The sequence below is a fragment of the Heterodontus francisci genome, chromosome 4 (genome assembly GCF_036365525.1).
Source record: "Heterodontus francisci isolate sHetFra1 chromosome 4, sHetFra1.hap1, whole genome shotgun sequence".
Classification (NCBI taxonomy): domain Eukaryota; kingdom Metazoa; phylum Chordata; class Chondrichthyes; order Heterodontiformes; family Heterodontidae; genus Heterodontus; species Heterodontus francisci.
The window spans coordinates 152,492,166-152,510,193 of record NC_090374.1 but is presented as its reverse complement, the minus strand read 5'-3'; positions in this window follow the sequence as shown (position 1 = coordinate 152,510,193).

The following is an 18,028-nucleotide window of genomic DNA, read 5'->3' as shown; positions in this document are numbered from 1 at the left end:
TTGAAGTCCTACTTTTAACTTTAGGTTTAACTTTTGTAGATTAATCCTAAGTTTGACATCTTGCAGTCTCTCCATGGAAAAGGCAGCAAAATATTTTAATTTTTCGACGTTCACTTTTTTGAAGGATGTTGTTTAGTTTTATAGTTATTGCTACTGTAAGTGTCCCGCACAGGGCCAAGATATAAGTGCAGTTTACAGTGAGAGACTGCTGGAGTGTCTTTACAAAATTACAGTCCCCACATGGAGCCACACCCACTGCAAATCCATTTCAGAAATACATGCCTGCACTTTCCTCTTGAGATGAATGTATGTCTGCTCCAGTGGGAGAACCATCTTCAGTATTCTTATTTTGTGAGATTATTTTCTGTCTACTGCAAGGCTGAATTTTCGCATTGTGGGTGGAAAACAGAAGTCGGGACTGTTTCTGGATCCTGAACCCTCCAGGGTGGGGCAGTGGGTAACAGTTGCTCTTTGGTATTTTCACGGAGGCGCCTCCCTTAATTAGCATGGAGACAGATTCCCTGTCCAATTAAGGGTGGTGGGCAGGTTCTTGAAGTTGGATGGCCAATCAGAGGCCTTCCTGCTTGAGTGGAGCAACAGCCTGCAGTAGAGGATAAGTAACAGAGAGGGCGCTTCAACATGGATGTGCCCGCTCAACTGCTTTTTTGAAACTTTAAAGAAAAAAGGTTCCTGCGGCCAGGCCACCACTGTGGGGGGAGGGGAGGGAGCCCCTGTACAGGACAGCCAGTGGCTGCTCTTGCATCCAGGCCTCTAGGTCTGCCTGCAACGCTGCCCCCCCCCCACCCCCTGCCTACCACTGGATGCCCACTTCTAGGCAGTTAAACTATGCCGCTGGTTCGAGAATCTGGTGGTTGACTGGAAAATCCTAGTCAGCCTCCTTTAATTGCAGTTAACAAGTCTCTTAATGAGCCTAATTGGCTGCCCACCTCATGGGGGTGGATAGCTCTGGCGGCCCTGAACCTTCCTCAGCAAAAATGGCTGCCGCTGGGAATGCAGTAGGGAAACCAGCATGCTGGCCGATGCCGGTAATTTCAGGCACTGTCCGCCTCTGTACCAGGCCTGGCAGGGCCCAAAAATCCTGCCTAAGGAGTTAGATGAGATAAAAGTTTTAACTAGATCTATCACTAAGAGTTCCCTACTACCAACTCATATCCAGCTTGGTTCCACTCTCACCTAATCAGCGCATCTCTAGCAAGCATCTCTTCCAGTTCCCATACCATTACCTCTGGAGTCCCCTCCCTCCCCTTCCTCATCATCCATGGACATGGGGGAGGGAGGATGGTGGTTTAACTGAGAGCAGGTTTGAGTGGCATAAGCTGCAATTTCCTCTACTTAAGCATGGGAAAGACCAAAGGTATTACCTTGAGACCCTACAACAAATTTTATGCATCATTCCATTCCCTCCCACTGTTGCAGGCTGAACCAAACAGTTCATAACCTCAGTGCCCTGTTAAACATTATAACAGTAACTACACTTGAAAAATACTTCATTGGCTGTAAAGTACTTTGGGAGGTCCTGAGGTAATGAATGTTTGTTCTTCTTAAAGTGACCATTAGAGGCTGCTCAAATAAAATGCTTTTCCTGGGCCCACAATTCAACTCTGGCTTATTGTCAGCATGTTCTCCAACCTCCCAGGAGTTCCTCCCAGGCTCATCTTGGAGCTAACTGATTTCCTGACAACTCCAACTGGCATACCATAGCTGTCCCATAGTACTTGAATCAGGCCCCAAAGCCGAATTTAGCTTGGGCCTCAGGCCGATATTGAGCAGCACACAGAGAGATCACTCTTTATGCCTGACCTGAAGCCCATTTTTAAGCACCAGTCAGATTTCTCCTACAGCTGCTCACCTTGCCTTGTCAGTGTGCTGTGCTACCCTCACACTGACCCCAGGCAGATTCCCCCATATCGACACGACTGAGCTTATTTAACATCCACGTGTCACACAGGCTTCTCACCTCCTCAGCTTCAATACTCTGAACTTCAAACACTGGTCAAAAAAAAATTAATATTAAAACTAGATGGAACAAAGGAAAAAAAGAATAACTTAACAAAAGGACTTCAAGAAGATCACACGGTTATTTTGAATAATAATTACAATAGCAACACGGGGAATATCATTTACTTGCATTATATGCAGCCATTCTTGCATACACCTGCCGGAAGATTTTAGTGCTTGACAGCTGATGAAAACAAACAGGGACTAATGGCACAATCTGAAAATAAAATGTGAGTGATATTATGAAGTAGAAAATTGTACAGGAGATGAAAGGTTCTAAATTTCTCTGGGGATACTTTATATTAACAAAGGGGCTTCTAGAGCTTCCCCTCAGATGTAAGGGTGCATGCAAATGAAGCGTTATGGGCCCAACAGTGCTGGCCACTTCATGTTCCTCTTTGGACACCACAGCTGTGACCATTTGCCACCCTCTTCCCACCCCACTGATTTTAAGCGCAGGCCCCTGCCAAGGCATCTGGCTGGAACATCACTGCCATTGTATGCCCCCATCCCAAAAGCTGAGGGCCCCGAGCAGGCTGGTTGGTAGGACCAAAACTGTAATTTATCAAGAAGGTGCCAGTCAGATTGTTAACAAATGTAGAACATTGCCTTGAAGTCATTAACTGTAGGATTAGAAGCTGGCCTTTTAATTTCAGATTCTGGGAGTCGGGCGCCATGAGTCAGCTCCTGGCAATTGTGTTGTTTTTTGTTTATTTATTCATGGGATGTGGGTGTCGCTGGCAAGTCTAGCATTTATTTCCCTTCCCTAATTATCCTAGAGAAGGTGATGAATACAACTTGAGTGGCTTGCTAGGAAATTTCAGAGGACAATTAAGAGTCAACCACTTTGCTGTGGGTCTGGAGTCACATGTAGACCAGCCCAGGTAAGGACAGCATATTTCATTCCCTGAAGGGCATTAATGAACCAGTTGGGTTTTAATGGTCACCATTATTGATACTAGCTTTTTTTAAATTCCAGACTTATTTAATTAATTGAATCTAAATTTCCCCAATTGTTTGGTGGGATTATGAATTTATGTCTCCAGATCATTAGTCCAAGCTTCTGGATTACTAGTTCAGTAACATAACCACTATACTACCATACCCCAATCCCCAGTCTCTGTAGACTGTCAACAGACATGCTCATCTCCTAGCATACAAGGCTATGGGCCAAGTGCTGGAAAATGGGATTAGAATAGATTGGTGCTTGATGGCCGGCACGGACACGATGGGCCTGTTTCTGTGCAGTATAACTCTATGACTCTATAGTATCTGGGTATACTAGTCTACAGAAGCTGTTTTTAAACAGCATTAAAACCATGAGCCAGCTCCCTGACACACACATTGACACCCTGATAGTATCATAGAGTGGAGATATAAGGTGCCCATGTGCATGATGACACTAGTGCGATGGAATCACAATGTGATAGAAGAGTTTAAAGGGTTAAATTACGATGACAGATTGCATAAAGTTGGCTTGAGTTTAGATAATTGTATGTGATTATATCAAGGTGTTTAAGATGACGAAGGGATTCGATAAGGTAGATAGAGAGAAATTATTTCCTCTGGTGGGGGAATCCAGAACAAGTGGATACCATAGGAACAAGACTAGGCCATTTAGCCCCTTGAGCCTGTTCTGCCATTCAATGATATCATGACTGATTTGTGACCTAACTCCGTATATCCACCTTTGCCACATATCTCTTAATACCTTTGGTTAACAAAAATCTATCAATCTCAGATTTAAAATTAACAATTGATCTAGCATCAATTGCCATTTGTGGAAGAGAGTTCCAAACTTCTACCACCTTTTGTGTGTTTCCTAAATTCATTCCTGAAAGATCTGGCCCCCTAGTTCTAGACTCCCCAATCAGCCGAAATCATTTTTGCCTAGCTACATACCTGTTCCCCTTAATATCTTGAAGGCTTCTATCAAATCACCCCTTAATCTTCTAAACTCCAGGGAATACAACCCTAGTTTGTGTAATCTCTCCTCAATTTAATCCTTGTAGTCCAGGTATGATTCTGGTAAACCTACAATGTACTCTCTCCATAACCCTATATCCTTCCTCAGTTTAGGTGCCCAGAACTACTCGCGGTATTCAAGGTGGGGTCCAACTAAGGCTTTGTATAGCTGAAGCATGACTTCTACCTGCTTGTATCTAGCCCTCTAGGTATAAAGGCTAGCATTCCATTCGCTGTTTTGATTATTTTCTGTACCTGTCCCTGACATCTTCATGATCTATGTACATGGACCCCAAAGTGTCTTAGGGCCTCCACTACCACTAGCTTCTCACCATTTAGAAAGTACCTTGTTCTATCGCTTTTAGGCCCGAAGTGGATAACTTCATATTTGCCTATGTTGAAATCCATTTGCCACAGTTTTGCCCATTTAGCTAACCAATCACTATCTCTTTGTAATGTTATGCTTCCATCTACGCTGCTTACAATGCCTCCTATCTTTGTATCATCGGCAAATTTGGATTTAGGCTTTCTATCCCATCATCTAAGTTGTTAATAAATATAATGAATAGTTGAGGCCACAATACAGATCCTTGTGGACACCACTAGTCACACCTTGCCAATTAGATTACCTGCCCATTATCCCTACTCTCTGTCTCTTGCCACTCAGCCAATTTCCTAACCAGGTCAATAATTTACCTTCAATTCCATGACCTTCAACTTTAGCTAACAGTCTCTTATGAAGGACTTTATCAAATGTCTTTTGGAAGTCCATTTAATTAACATCCATAGACATTCACCTGCCCATACTTTAGTCACCGCTTCAAAGGCAACATCTTAAAATTAGAGCAAAGCCTGAACTATGGAGTGAATTCAGGAAGCACTTTTCACACAAAGGTGGTGAAAATCTTGAATTCGCTCCCACAAAAGGCTATGGATGCTAGGTCAATTGCAAATTTTAAGACTGATATTGATAGTTTTTGTTAGGTAAGTGTTACGACCAGGTGAGAAAGAGGTCTAGGGTTCCCTTTCAGCCTTCACCTCATCTAAGTGTAACAGGGTTTAATTTTAAAAACACTGTGTTTTTAGCTCCCCTTTGGTGAATCCTTGTTCACTGCTTTCCAATTATAAGGCAAAGAAACAGCACAAACAGGATTTCTTAGGTTTAAAGAAGAAAAGTTGAAATTTATTAAAAACTTATACTCTAATTCTGTTAAAGCCTAAGGATACATGCCGCGCCCCACGCTAGCATGCATAGGCGATACACACATGCAAATAGAGACAGAAAAGAGCATAAGAAAAATAAAGTGGAAAGGTCTGAGGCAATATCTGAAGAGTTTTTGTTACGGTTCTTCGAGCTCACTGTAGAGTCCTTGAGTGTAGGTAGATCTTGCTTTTCGTTGGGGCTCAGTATTCTTCTTAAACCGTGTTCACTGTAGAAGACTTTTCTCTCTTGGGGTTTATGTGTCTTCAGTGGATTCAGAGGCTTGTGAGAAAGAGAGATGGGAGCAGACAGGAGAGATCTTCTCAGTTCCAGGAGCAAACAGACTTTTTGCCCAAACTGTTTGTACAAATTCAAAAAACTCAGGTTGCCCAGCAGGTTAGTCATGTGACTAGCTGGTTTGACAATGTCCGTTTGCGTATTCAGCCAACTTAGCAGGCAACCTGGAATGCGAGCTCCCCCACCTTCAACGTCTGGTGATCAGAAGTCCATTGTGGGTTGAATGTGTCAGGGAATGGCTGCTTTGTCCCTCCAAACACTGTCTGTTACTATGCAAATGTATTTTCCAGCCACAGCTGATCTGTTTAACAAGTCCTTTCTTCACTCCAGTAACAGTTTAAAATCAATGTTCATGACAAAATTAATGTGCCTCATTGTTAGCAGGTGGGGCCGAGCATGACAGTAAGGGTATCAAGGAATATGGAGAAAAGGCGGGTAAATGAAGTTGAGGTACAGATCAGCCATAATCTATTAGAGTGGCAGAAGTGGCTTGAGTGGCTGAATGGCCTATCCCTGTTCTTAATGTTCCCGATCATCATCAAAGCACTTTTCTGTCTCTGCACTGGTCCTAGTGAGACCAGTTGCTGCCAAGAAGATTTAATGACAAACTTGCCATTGATCTGAAAAATAAATCAGCCTTTCCATGATAACTCTTGTTGAGGCCCTTCAGGAATATCAAAGCTTGATTTTGTTTATGGTGATGTTTGAGATTAGAAGAAAAAGAGGATTTATAATTTTCTTAATATACGTATTGACAGTCCTGCAGCTGCAGGTTTGGTTCATTAGTTGTATGTCACTAGGTTTGTTTGAAGCCATTTTAATACAAAATTAGATGTAAGCTTTTAAACTTACTCCTACCTACTGCTTCATTCTCCAGAAGAGGGAATGTATCAATGAATCATCAAAATATTGACTAAACCCATTGCAGGTGTATCTACTAAAGTATCGCTAAATGTTTTGTTTCATTGCCAGATTAGTCACTACTTATATAAACAAAATCTACATCAACCTCATCATTAAAAAGAGAAAAAAATTGCAGAGCACAAACCCTGTAAGTAAATAAGATGAACACTTCTTCCTCCCTATTCCCTGCCGAGTGGCACTTGAGGCAACCCACTGTTTGTAATCTAGCAGATTGTAATCTGGGTTGTTTCCATAACAAAGTTCCTATTTAATTTGGACAGGTATTTAGCCTGACTCACAGCCTCCTACCAGGAAAACCAACTAAATATGATTGAGAGGGAGTTGTCACTGCACTGCCTTTGGAGTACATTAGTGAATGTCAACCCAGCACTCACCTGGAAGATGTGCAGTGAGACTCAAATCTGTAACCTGCCGACCCCAGGCTGAGAATGCTACCACTGAGCCAAGGCTCACTCCTAAGGTGAACACACAAAGGTTGATAAAAGCAAAGGAGATCCTTGAAGCAGAAGCAGTGTCGGTCTGCATTGAAATAATTAGGATCTGAGCTCACGACCCTAGTTCTGACCATGAGGAGACAACGAGTTTCAGATAATGAACAATCTGATGGAGCCCAACACCTATCTATGGTTACCAACTTGTTATTTGATTAGCAGACATGCAACTGGGATTTTTTAAAAATTGGTAATCGTAAACTTTTATTTTCTTAAAGCAACATGGTTGTGAAATCCGGATGGGGATATCACTGGGTCTCCTGCATCCAAGACCGGAACACAGGGCGGCACAGTGGCGCAGTGGTTAGCACTGCAGCCTCACAGCTCCAGGGACCCGGGTTCGATTCTGGGTACTGCCTGTGCGGAGTTTGCAAGTTCTCCCTGTGTCTGCGTGGGTTTTCGCCGGGTGCTCCGGTTTCCTCCCACATCCAAAAGACTTGCAGGTGATAGGTAAATTGGCTGTTGTAAATTGCCCCTAGTGTAGGGAGGTGATAGGGAATATAGGTGTAGGGTTCGTATAAATGGATGGTTGTTGGTCGGCACAGACTCGGTGGGCCGAAGGGCCTGTTTCAGTGCTGTATCTCTAGAAAAAATAAATAAATAAACAACGTTCCTGCTGCTCACCTCCTCAGTTACATCCAACCACACCTTCTTGTTGAAATCCTCCTATAGGTTTCTTCCTCCTATTGCTGGGAAAGGTATGCCACTCCTGCTCTGAACCGCAGCCAACAGTATTTCCAGGAAAGCATCATTAAATGTGAATGCTGCCCTTGCTCTTTGTGAATCCATCCTAAACACTTCCTTGTTCCTCTAAATTCCATTTCTGCATTGGCCCTTAAATATTACACTTGCGATTGTGTCATGCAGGTGTGCTTCATCCCTGCTGCGTAGCTTGGAGGAGCAAAACATGGGAGTCAAAATTTATGGCCTCAATCAATCCGTTTTTTTTTCCCAAAATGTAGTATTTTTGCAGATATAGCTGCTCTGATATGATACGGTGAGTGAGGCAGTGACCATTGCACTCCTGCTCTTCCTGCGTCCACATTCGGATAGGCCCATTTAAAAAATTATTTCTCAAGGTAGCCTCCAGGTGCTTTTAAGGACTGCTGGTTTGTCTTCTTTAGGCCTACGAAAATTGGCCTCAGCACGCCCAGTGCAATCACGGTCAGTCACGATCAAATGTGTGCAAGTAACCTGAAATTGACATTGGGCCTTGGATTTGCACAAGCTATGGATCTAATGGTGTGTGCCCTTGATGATTCCAGGAGGCCCAAGCCAACTTTGCACATGGCATTTTCCTGATATGAAATGTCTGCGCGCATACCATATTGAACTCTTCAGCCCCTATTTCTCAGGCAAACAAGAAGTGCTGTGCGTCCCAATTTCCCCGCTTGTGTATTTACCCAATCTGGGAGAAACAAAACCCACCATAGTTTCAGTTACCCAACTGTTCCCAGTTTGCTGTATTTATTCTAACTGTACATTGCCTGATCTCTTTCCTTCTCCTCCTCCCGCTAATCAGCTAGGTTTCTACAGTAAGCAAAGAATTCTTTTGGGCCTCCTTATCTCGAGAGACAATGGATACGCGCCTGGAGGTGGTCAGTGGTTTGTGAAGCAGCGCCTGGAGTGGCTATAAAGGCCAATTCTGGAGTGACAGGCTCTTCCACAGGTGCTGCAGAGAAATTTGTTTGTTGGGGCTGTTGCAAAGAATTAGCTGCATATAAACATATAAACACACTCGTTTATAGAAAACTGCAAGAAAGAAGCCTGTAATGATGCAGGTGCTACACCCTGACAAGGCCCATGACTCATAAGATGTTACCACAGTAACCATGACACAGAATTCCCATTCCTCTTGCATGTATTGCTGGAGGCTCATTGTGAACAGAAAATGAGTTTCACGTAAGAGCATTGCCAGTGAAACCCAGCACCTGACTATCACTGTCGGCTACTGTCAGTCCCTTATTGATAAACCTGTGTTACTGAACATTTGCCCTGCATGAACAATGTGCATGTAACATAAGGAACTTCACTGGCAGCATCTCTGGTGACTTCTGTTTATGAAATGACCTCTCTGCAAAGGCACCGAACCAATTAGCCAGCAAACAGAACTCATTTACCACTAGATTGTGCAACTGAATTTGAGAATTAGATTGACCTAATCCCTGATTCTATACGTCTATACGCTAGAGACCTGTCCATTGGAGTTTTTCAGAGTTAATACAATAATTGATATATTTAACCAATGTTTAACCCCAGCAACAGGTGGAAGGGTTTAACATTTCATCCCCATTTTTTACCAGAACAGTTTTGAAGCAATAATACGAAGTACATGGTCAATTTTCAGGACTCCCCTGCCTGGTGGAAATGGGGAAATTGTGCGCAATGACCTTTTACCCTGTTACCCGCATCCCGCTCCCCCTCCCCTACCCCCGGCCCGGAACCTACCACTGGGCAGCCAGAACAGCTCCTTGAGTCAGGCGGTAGGCTGATTTAAAATTCTGTGGTCCTAGGAGTACATAGGACCCCAATGGCCGTTGTTAGATTGAAGCGAGCAGAATGTGAACTCCAACCAGTATTGACAGGTGGCCTGCCTGTAAAGGTAATTTGTTCTTTACGTCTGTGGGACTGAGAGGAACAGGAATTCTGCCACAATCCTCACAATACTAGCCTGGGCTGCTGCTGCTCCCTAATCTCTCCATTCACCTCATTTCCCCCCACTGTACAATACAAAGCAAAACAATTAGGTTGACCATGGTGCAAATGGCATAATGAGGGCTCCTCAACTAAATTTACAGGAAGAGAACCTATCATTAAAAGACGCCCTGCAAATATATGCTGAGGAGATTCAATGATGAAGCTGTAGACAGGTGAGATTGTTCTTTGGCCTCCTTGTCTCGGGAGACAATGGGTAAGCGCCTGGAGGTGGTCAGTGGTTTGTGGAGCAGCGCCTGGAGTGGCTATAAAGGCCAATTCTAGAGTGACAGACTCTTCCACAGGTGCTGCAGAAAAATTTGATTGTTGGGGCTGTTACACAGTTGGCTCTCTCCTTGCATTTCTGTCTTTTTTCCTGCCAACTGCTAAGTCTCTTCGACTCGCCACACTTTAGCCCCGCCTTAATGATTGCCCGCCAGCTCTGACGAACGCTGGCAACTGACTCCCACAACTTGTGAGATTACTTAGACCTATACCCATAGGATACAATAGGGATAAAAAGGAAAATAAAGGGAGGCGATGGCATAGTGGTAGTGTCACTGGCCTCGTACTCCAAAGCCCAGGCTAATGCTCTGGGGACATGGGTTAGAATCCCACCACGGTAGATGGTGAAATTTGAATTCAATTAATAAATCTGGAATTAAAAGATAGTTTAATGGTGACCATGAAACCATTGTCAATTGTTCTAAAAAACCATCTGGTTCACTAATGTCCTTTAGGGAAGGATATCTGCCCTCCTTACCTAGTCTGGCCTGCAATGTGACTCCAGACCCACAGCAATGTGGTTGACTCTTAAATGCCCTCTGAAATGGCTGAGCAAGCCACTCAGTTCAAGGGCAATTAGGGATGGGCAATAAATGCTGGCCTGGCCAGTGACGCCCACATCCCACAAATGAATAATACTGGTGATTGATTCATAAATTACAAAACAAAACTACAGATTATCTGTTAAAGTATAGCAATGGGAAGGCTGTTAAGACAGGATTGTGCATGAAGCCGGAACAAGGGGACATAAACAAGCATGCAGAGGTGGGGCGCACATTGAATGTACAAAATTTGTGCTGGGAACTCATTAACATGGGTTAGATGTCCAGCCAGCATACCCTCACTGCTTATTAAATCTGCACCTATTTGTGGGCTGGTAGTGCTCAACCCTTTGGCAAACATGAGAAGCAGAATTCAGAAGGTTTCAATCTCACTTTAAAGAGCTGGAACCTGTCATAGCCGCTAAGTGCATTGCACTGTTGAACGACAAGAAAGCCCCCAGCGAATTAACATCCGTAGCACATAAAGTAGCCAGAAGCGCTGCACAAACAACAGCCAGGCGCTGTGCAAATGACTACTTGCAACATCTACGCTGTCGTATTCAGCTGGCCTCTGACACCGGAAACATCAGAGGAATGTATGATGGTATTAAGAGAGCTTTTGGGTCAATCATCAGGAAGATTGCCCCCCTCAAGTCTAAATCAGGGGAAACGAATGCTGACCAACGCAAACAAATGGACCGCTGGGTTGAGCACTACCCAGAACTGTACTCCAGGGAAAATGTTGTCACTGAGACTGCCCTCAATTCAGCCCAGTCTCTGCCAGTCATGCATGAGCTGGACGAACAGCTGACAAAATCGGAACTCAGTGATGCCATTGATTCTCTAGCCAACGGAAAAGCCCCTGGGAAGGACAGCATTACCCCTGAAATAATCAAGAGTGCCAAGCCTGCTATACTCTCAGCACTCAAGAACTGCTTTATCTGTGCTGGGATGAGGGAGCAGTACCACAGGACATGCGCGATGCCAATATCACAAGAACAACGGTGATCACGGTGACTGAAACAACTACCATGGAATCTCCCTGCTCAGCATCGTGGGGAAAATCTTCGCTCGAGTCATTTTAAACAGACTCCAGAAGCTGGCTGAGCGTGTCTATCCTGAGGCACAGTGTGGCTTTCGAGCAAAGAGATCCACCATTGACATGCTGTTCTCCCTTTCTGAGCTACAGGAGAAATGCCATGAACAAGAGATGCCCCTCTACATTGCTTTCATTGATCTCACCAAAGCCTTTGACCTCGTCAGCAGACGTGGTCACTTCAGACTACTAGAAAAGATTGGATCTCCACCAAAGCTACTAAGTATCATCACCTCATTCCATGACAATATGAAAGGCACAATTCAGACCCCTTTCCTGTCCTGAGTGGCGTGAAACAGGGCTGTGTTCTTGCACCTACTCTGTTTGGGATCTTCTTCTTACTCCTGCTCTCACATGCGTTCAAGTCTTCAGAAGAAAGAATTTTCCTCCACACAAGATCAGATGGCAGGTTGTTCAACCTTGCCCATCTTAGAGCGAAGACCAAAGTACGGAAGGTCCTCATCAGGGAACTCCTCTTTGCTGACGATGCTGCATTAACATCCCACACAGAAGAGTGTCTGCAGAGACTCATCGACAGGATTGCAGCTGCCTGCAACAAATTTGGCCTAACCATCAGCCTCAAGAAAACGAACATCATGGGACAGGACTTCAGAAATGCTCCATCCATCAATATCGGCGACCATGCTCTGGAAGTGGTTCAAGAGTTCACCTACCTAGGCACAACTATCACCAGTAACCTGTCTCTCGATGCAGAAATCAACAAGCGCATGGGTAAGGCTTCCACTGCTATGTCCAGACTGGCCAAGAGAGTGTGGGAAAATGGCTCACTGACACGGAACACAAATGTCATAGTGTAGCAAGCCTGTGTCCTCAGTACCTTGCTGTACAGCAGCGAGGTCTGGACAACGTATGTCAGCCAAGAGCGACATCTCAACTCATTCCATCTTCGCTGCCTCCGGAGAATCCTTGGCATCAGGTGGCAGGACCATATCTCCAACACAGAAGTCCTTGAAGCGGCCAACATCCCCAGCATATACACCCTACTGAGCCAGCGGCACTTGAGATGGCTTGGCCATGTGAACCGCATGGAAGATGGCAGGATCCCCAAGGACGCATTGTACAGCGAGCTCGTCACTGGTATCAGACCCACCGGCCGTCCATGTCTCCACTTTAAAGACGTCTGCAAACATGACATGCAGTCCTGTGACATTGACCACAAGTCATGGGAGTCAGTTGCCAGTGATCGCCAGAGCTGGCGGACAGCCATAAAGGCGTGGCTAAAGAGTAGCAAATCGAAGAGACTTAGCAGTTGGCAGGAAAAAAGACAGAAGCACAAGGAGAGAACCAACTGTGTAACAGCCCCGACAACCAATTTTATCTGCAGCGCCTGTGGAAGAGCCTGTCACTCTAGAATTGGCCTTTATAGCCACTCCAGGCGCTGCTTCACAAACCACTGACCACCTCTAGGCGTTTACCCATTGTCTCTCGAGACAAGGAGGCCAAAGAAGAAGAAGTTACATCCTCAAAAAACTCTAATAAATTTGTCAAACAGGATCTCCCTTTAGAGGGTGGTTGGAATCTGGAACGCACTGCCTGAGGGGGTGGTAGAGGCAGGAACCCTCATAACATTTAAGAAGTATTTAGATGAGCACTTGAAACGCCATAGCATACAAGGCTATGGGCCAAGGGCTGGAAAATGGGATTAGAATAGATAGGTGTTTGATGGCCAGCATGAACACGATGGGCCGAAGGGCTTGTTTCTGTGTTCTATAACTCTATGACTCTAAGGGGTAGACTTGGTTCTCTCTGGAGGACAGAAACATCTGTGCTGCCAGTGAGAAGCAGGTGCAGAGGAAGTCAATAGCAGGAGCTTCACTCCCAGGACAAGGCTGTAATGCTATTAGTAATGTACCGATCACTAATCATCTTTGGTAAAGTTTGGAGTGCATTTATGCCAATGCACCATTTTACAGAAATGACAATGCCAAGAAGTCACATTTTATCAATATTTCCATTCAGTCACAAATCCTGATTTGGTTTCAATATGACATAAAATCTTTATGCCATGAAGTTTAAAAAAAAACAAAATACTGGGTGGTGTGTGGGGAGTGGTTGCAGCTGTATAATTGTCCACAGTTGTGCTCGGTCCAGGCCTTAGTCTACGACAGTGAAGAAAAATAAGTTTGAAGTCATCAGAATACATAAATTAAATGAAAAACACTGCTACATAACAAGTAATATTGGCTGGAGTGGGAAAGGAACAGTGGAGATTTAAGTGAAAAATAAACACTATGATTCAGTAGTTTAGAAAAATACTAAAAGTAAATTGTGTAGCACCTTAGATTCTGAAGTTAGTGAACAATTAATCTGTGGTCATAACTGAAAAAGCAGAAAACTTTGGGGAGCTTACTTCCCGCAGTTGTTCAGATGAAACTCTGTGAGAGTCAAAGGACCCAGATATGCAGGCACTGTACCTGAGCTGAGATTATGCGCTTCCCTTTGTTGGGGGGAGGGGTGGTATAGCCTCTGCCTACCCTTTATCAGGCCAGTGACACAGAGGGGTAGGGCTTGAGGGTGGTGGTGGGGCAGTGAGTGGAGTGGCAACTCTTCTTATGCTGACTGTTCCTGAGCAACCCCTAAAGTATAAGATTGGAAGCTGGTGCAGCTAGTGAGATGAAGTGTACTGGCTTCCAGAAGACAGGAAGAAGGTCCCACTGGGGAAAGGGGGCTTTGTTTAGGAAAGTGGAAAATTGGGAAGTGGAGGCAGGGTTTCTAGTGAGGGTGGCCAAGCTACATAATTTCCAACAGATTGTCTGGGGCACGAGACCCACCTGTGGTGGCAAGGGCACCAACCAACCCCATGCAAATGAGATGCTCACGGTACTGTCTGTCTATTTTCAAGGTTCACCTGTGTAGTGTTTGGGATGTGACAAATTCTGCATAGTATCCAGTTATGTTTTATGAAGATGGTGGTATAATGGTAACGTTGCTGGACTAGTAACCTGGAGGCCCTGACCAGTGCCCTGGGGTCATGGCTTCAAATCCCACCATGGCAGCTGGTGGAATTTAAATTCAATTAATTAATAAATGCAAGTATTTAATAAAAAATTTGGAATTGAAAGCTAGTCTCAGTAATGGTGCCATGGAACTATCATTGTCGTAAAGACCCATCTAGTTCACTAATGTCCTTTAGGGAAGGAAATCTGCTGTCCTTACCTGGTCTGGCCCACATGTGACTCCAGGCCCACAGCAATGTGGTTGACTCTTAACTGCCCTCTGAAATGGCCTAGCAAACCACTCAGTTCAAGGGCAATTAGGGATGGGCAACAAATGATGACCTGCCAATGACGCCCACATCCAATGAAAGATTAAACAATGATGAAGAACAGTAACAATGTCATTGTTCCCTATTTGCTGCATTGTCTGAGAAGCCATCTTTCATATAAGATATTAAACTGAGACCTGCCGCAATGTAAAAGATAAGGAACTATTTAAAACGCAGAGCTTTCTGGTGTACTGTCCAACATTCCTTCCTCAAGCAACATTGCCAAAAGTAGATTTGCTGCTCATTTGTCTTATTTTACCATTTGTAGGGCTTCTTGTGAGAAAATTAGCTGTGGTGCGACATCAAATGCATAGCCCCCACCACTTAGAGTGTACATGTTGGCTTAACACAGTTTACCCACTATAATCCATGGACAGTAAAACTGATAGAACATAGAACATAGAACAGTACAGCACAGTACAGGCCCTTCAGCCCACGATGTTGTGCCGAACCTTTAACCTACTCTAAGATCTAAGTAACTACCTACCCTTCATTCTACTATCATCCATGTACCTATCCACGAGTCGCTTAAATGTCCCTAACGTATCTGCTTCTACTACCACTGCTGGCAGCGCATTCCACGCACCCACCACTCTCTGTGTAAAGAACCTACCTGTGACATCTCCCCTAAACCTTCCTCCAATCACCTTAAAATTATGCCCCCTGGTGATAGCCCTTTCCACCCTGGGAAAAAGTCTCTGGCTATCCATTCTATCTATGCCTCTCATCATCTTGTACCCCTCTATCAAGTCACCTCTCATCCTTCTTCGCTCTAATGAGAAAAGCCCTAGCACCCTCAATCTTTCTTCGTAGGACATGCCCTCCAGTCCAGGCAGCATCCTGGTAAATCTCCTCTGCACCCTCGCTAAAGCTTCCACATCCTTCCTATAATGAGGCGACCAGAACTGAACACAATATTCCAAGTGTGGTCGAACCAGGGCCTTATAGAGCTGCAGCATAACCTCGCGGCTCTTAAACTCAATCCCCCTGTTAATGAAAGCCAACACACCATACGCTTTCTTAACAACCCTATCAACTTGGGTGGCAACTTTGAGCGATCTATGGACATGGACCCCAAGATCCCTCTGTTCCTCCACACTACCAAGAATCCTGTCTTTAAGCCTGTATCCCGCATTCAAATTTGACCTTCCAAAATGAATCACTGATGTCCAATTCATGGCGTAAAGATCAAGCAACTTCAGTATATCTGCTCCCTTACAGCGTGCAACGTTCTTGTAATTCTTCTAGCTATTTTAATCCCTGATGTTTTTGTTTCTGCAACTATCCAACTCCAATTTAACTTGGAGCAGTCTGTCACAGAAATCCCCAGTGCATAAAAAATAAACATAGCTCAGGCAGAGGGATGTGATGAAAACTTGTGTAAATTGGTAAATACAGGAGATTAACAGGCTCTAAAGAAGTTATTGAACTGCCTGAAATAGAGGGCATGCTTTTTATATTGTAAGCGGCACCGTTGTAATTGATGCCTATGGGACTGCTAAATGTGCTTTTTAATTCATTCTGGGGATATGGTTGTTGTTAGCAATGGACATTAATTGTCTATCCGTAGTTGCCCTTGAGAAGGCTGTGGTGAGCCTTCTTGAACTACGAGGAGAAGGAGCTCCCAGGACTTTGCCTAGCAACAATAAAGGAACAACAATATATGTCCAAGTCAGGGTGGTATGTGACTTGAAGGTGTTCCCAAGCACCAACTGCCCTGCTCTTTCAAGGTGCTGGAGGTGGTGGGTATGGGAAGTGGTACTAAAGAAACATTGGTGAGACATAGTACAAATATCGTACAAACTGCCACCATGGTGCAGTGGTGGTGGGGGTGTGGATGTTTAAGGTGGTGAATGCGCTGCTGATATTGTGGTCTAGTTAGCGCTATTTGTCTGATATAGGCGGCTTCCATGATAAGTATGGACTATGTAAGTGGTCGAGACGTTGCCTCATTGGTTGGGCCTTCTAAGTTCTATTCTTTTTCCTTCATTCTTTTGCTGTCGTGGAAGATGGTTTCAGAAAATCACACTTATTTTAATCTTAGACCACAGCTATGCTTCTAGGGAGAATTTATTCTCACTGGACTTTTGTTGGAACAGCTGATGCAACATTTCCTCAGAACATTCAAGTGCTTATTTATAGACACTTTCAATCTTTTCGAATTAAATTCAGCTATGATACTTGCCCTCTTTTTAATTAACTTTTTAGTTTTAGTTAACTATTCTCAAAAGACACCAGCAGGCATAAACAATTATAGCAACAATAGAACAGGATAGAACAGGAACGGGCAATATTAGATGAGGACAGAGATCCCTCATAGTGTCAGAGCATGAATATTCTGTGGCATTAATTCAGGCAGCAGCTGTATACACACCTCAGTAATACAAACACAAGTGAGAGTATCAGTGGGCCCACTCCAAACGTTGCACTTAAAAGAAAACTTGTCATTTCTGTTGGTTTTAAGGCACAAGTCAGGAGTGTGATGGAATACTGTCCACTTGCCTGGGTGAGTGCAGCTCCAACAACACGCAAGAAGCTCAACAAACTTGATTGATTTTTTCGAGGAAGTGACTAGATGTGTAGATGAGGGTAAAGCAGTTGATGTAGTCTACATGGACTTCAGTAAGGTTTTTGATAAGGTCCCACATGGAAGATTGGTTAAGAAGATGGGATCCAGGGCAATTTGGGCGGCACAGTGGCGCAGTGGTTAGCACCACAGCCTCACAGCTCCAGCGACCCGGGTTCAATTCTGGGTACTGCCTGTGTGGAGTTTGCAAGTTCTCCCTGTGTCTGCGTGGGTTTCCTCCGGGTGCTCCGGTTTCCTCCCACAGCCAAAGACTTGTAGGTTGATAGGTAAATTGGCCATTATAAATTGCCCCTAGTATAGGTAGGTGGTAGGGGAATATAGGGACAGGTGGGGATGTGGTAGGAATGTGGGATTAGTGTAAGATTAGTATAAATGGGTGGTTAATGGTCGGCACAGACTTGGTGGGCCGAAGGGCCTGTTTCAGTGCTGTATCTCTAAATAAATAAATAAAATAAATTTGGCAAATTGGATCCAAAATTGGCTTAGTGGCAGGAGGCAGAGGCTGATGGTCGAGAGTTGTTTTTGTGAGTGGAAGCCTGTGACCAGTGGTGTACCCCAGGGATTGGTGCTGGGACCCTTGCTGTTTGTAGTGTACATTAATGATTTAGATGTGAATATAGGAGGTATGATCAGTAAGTTCT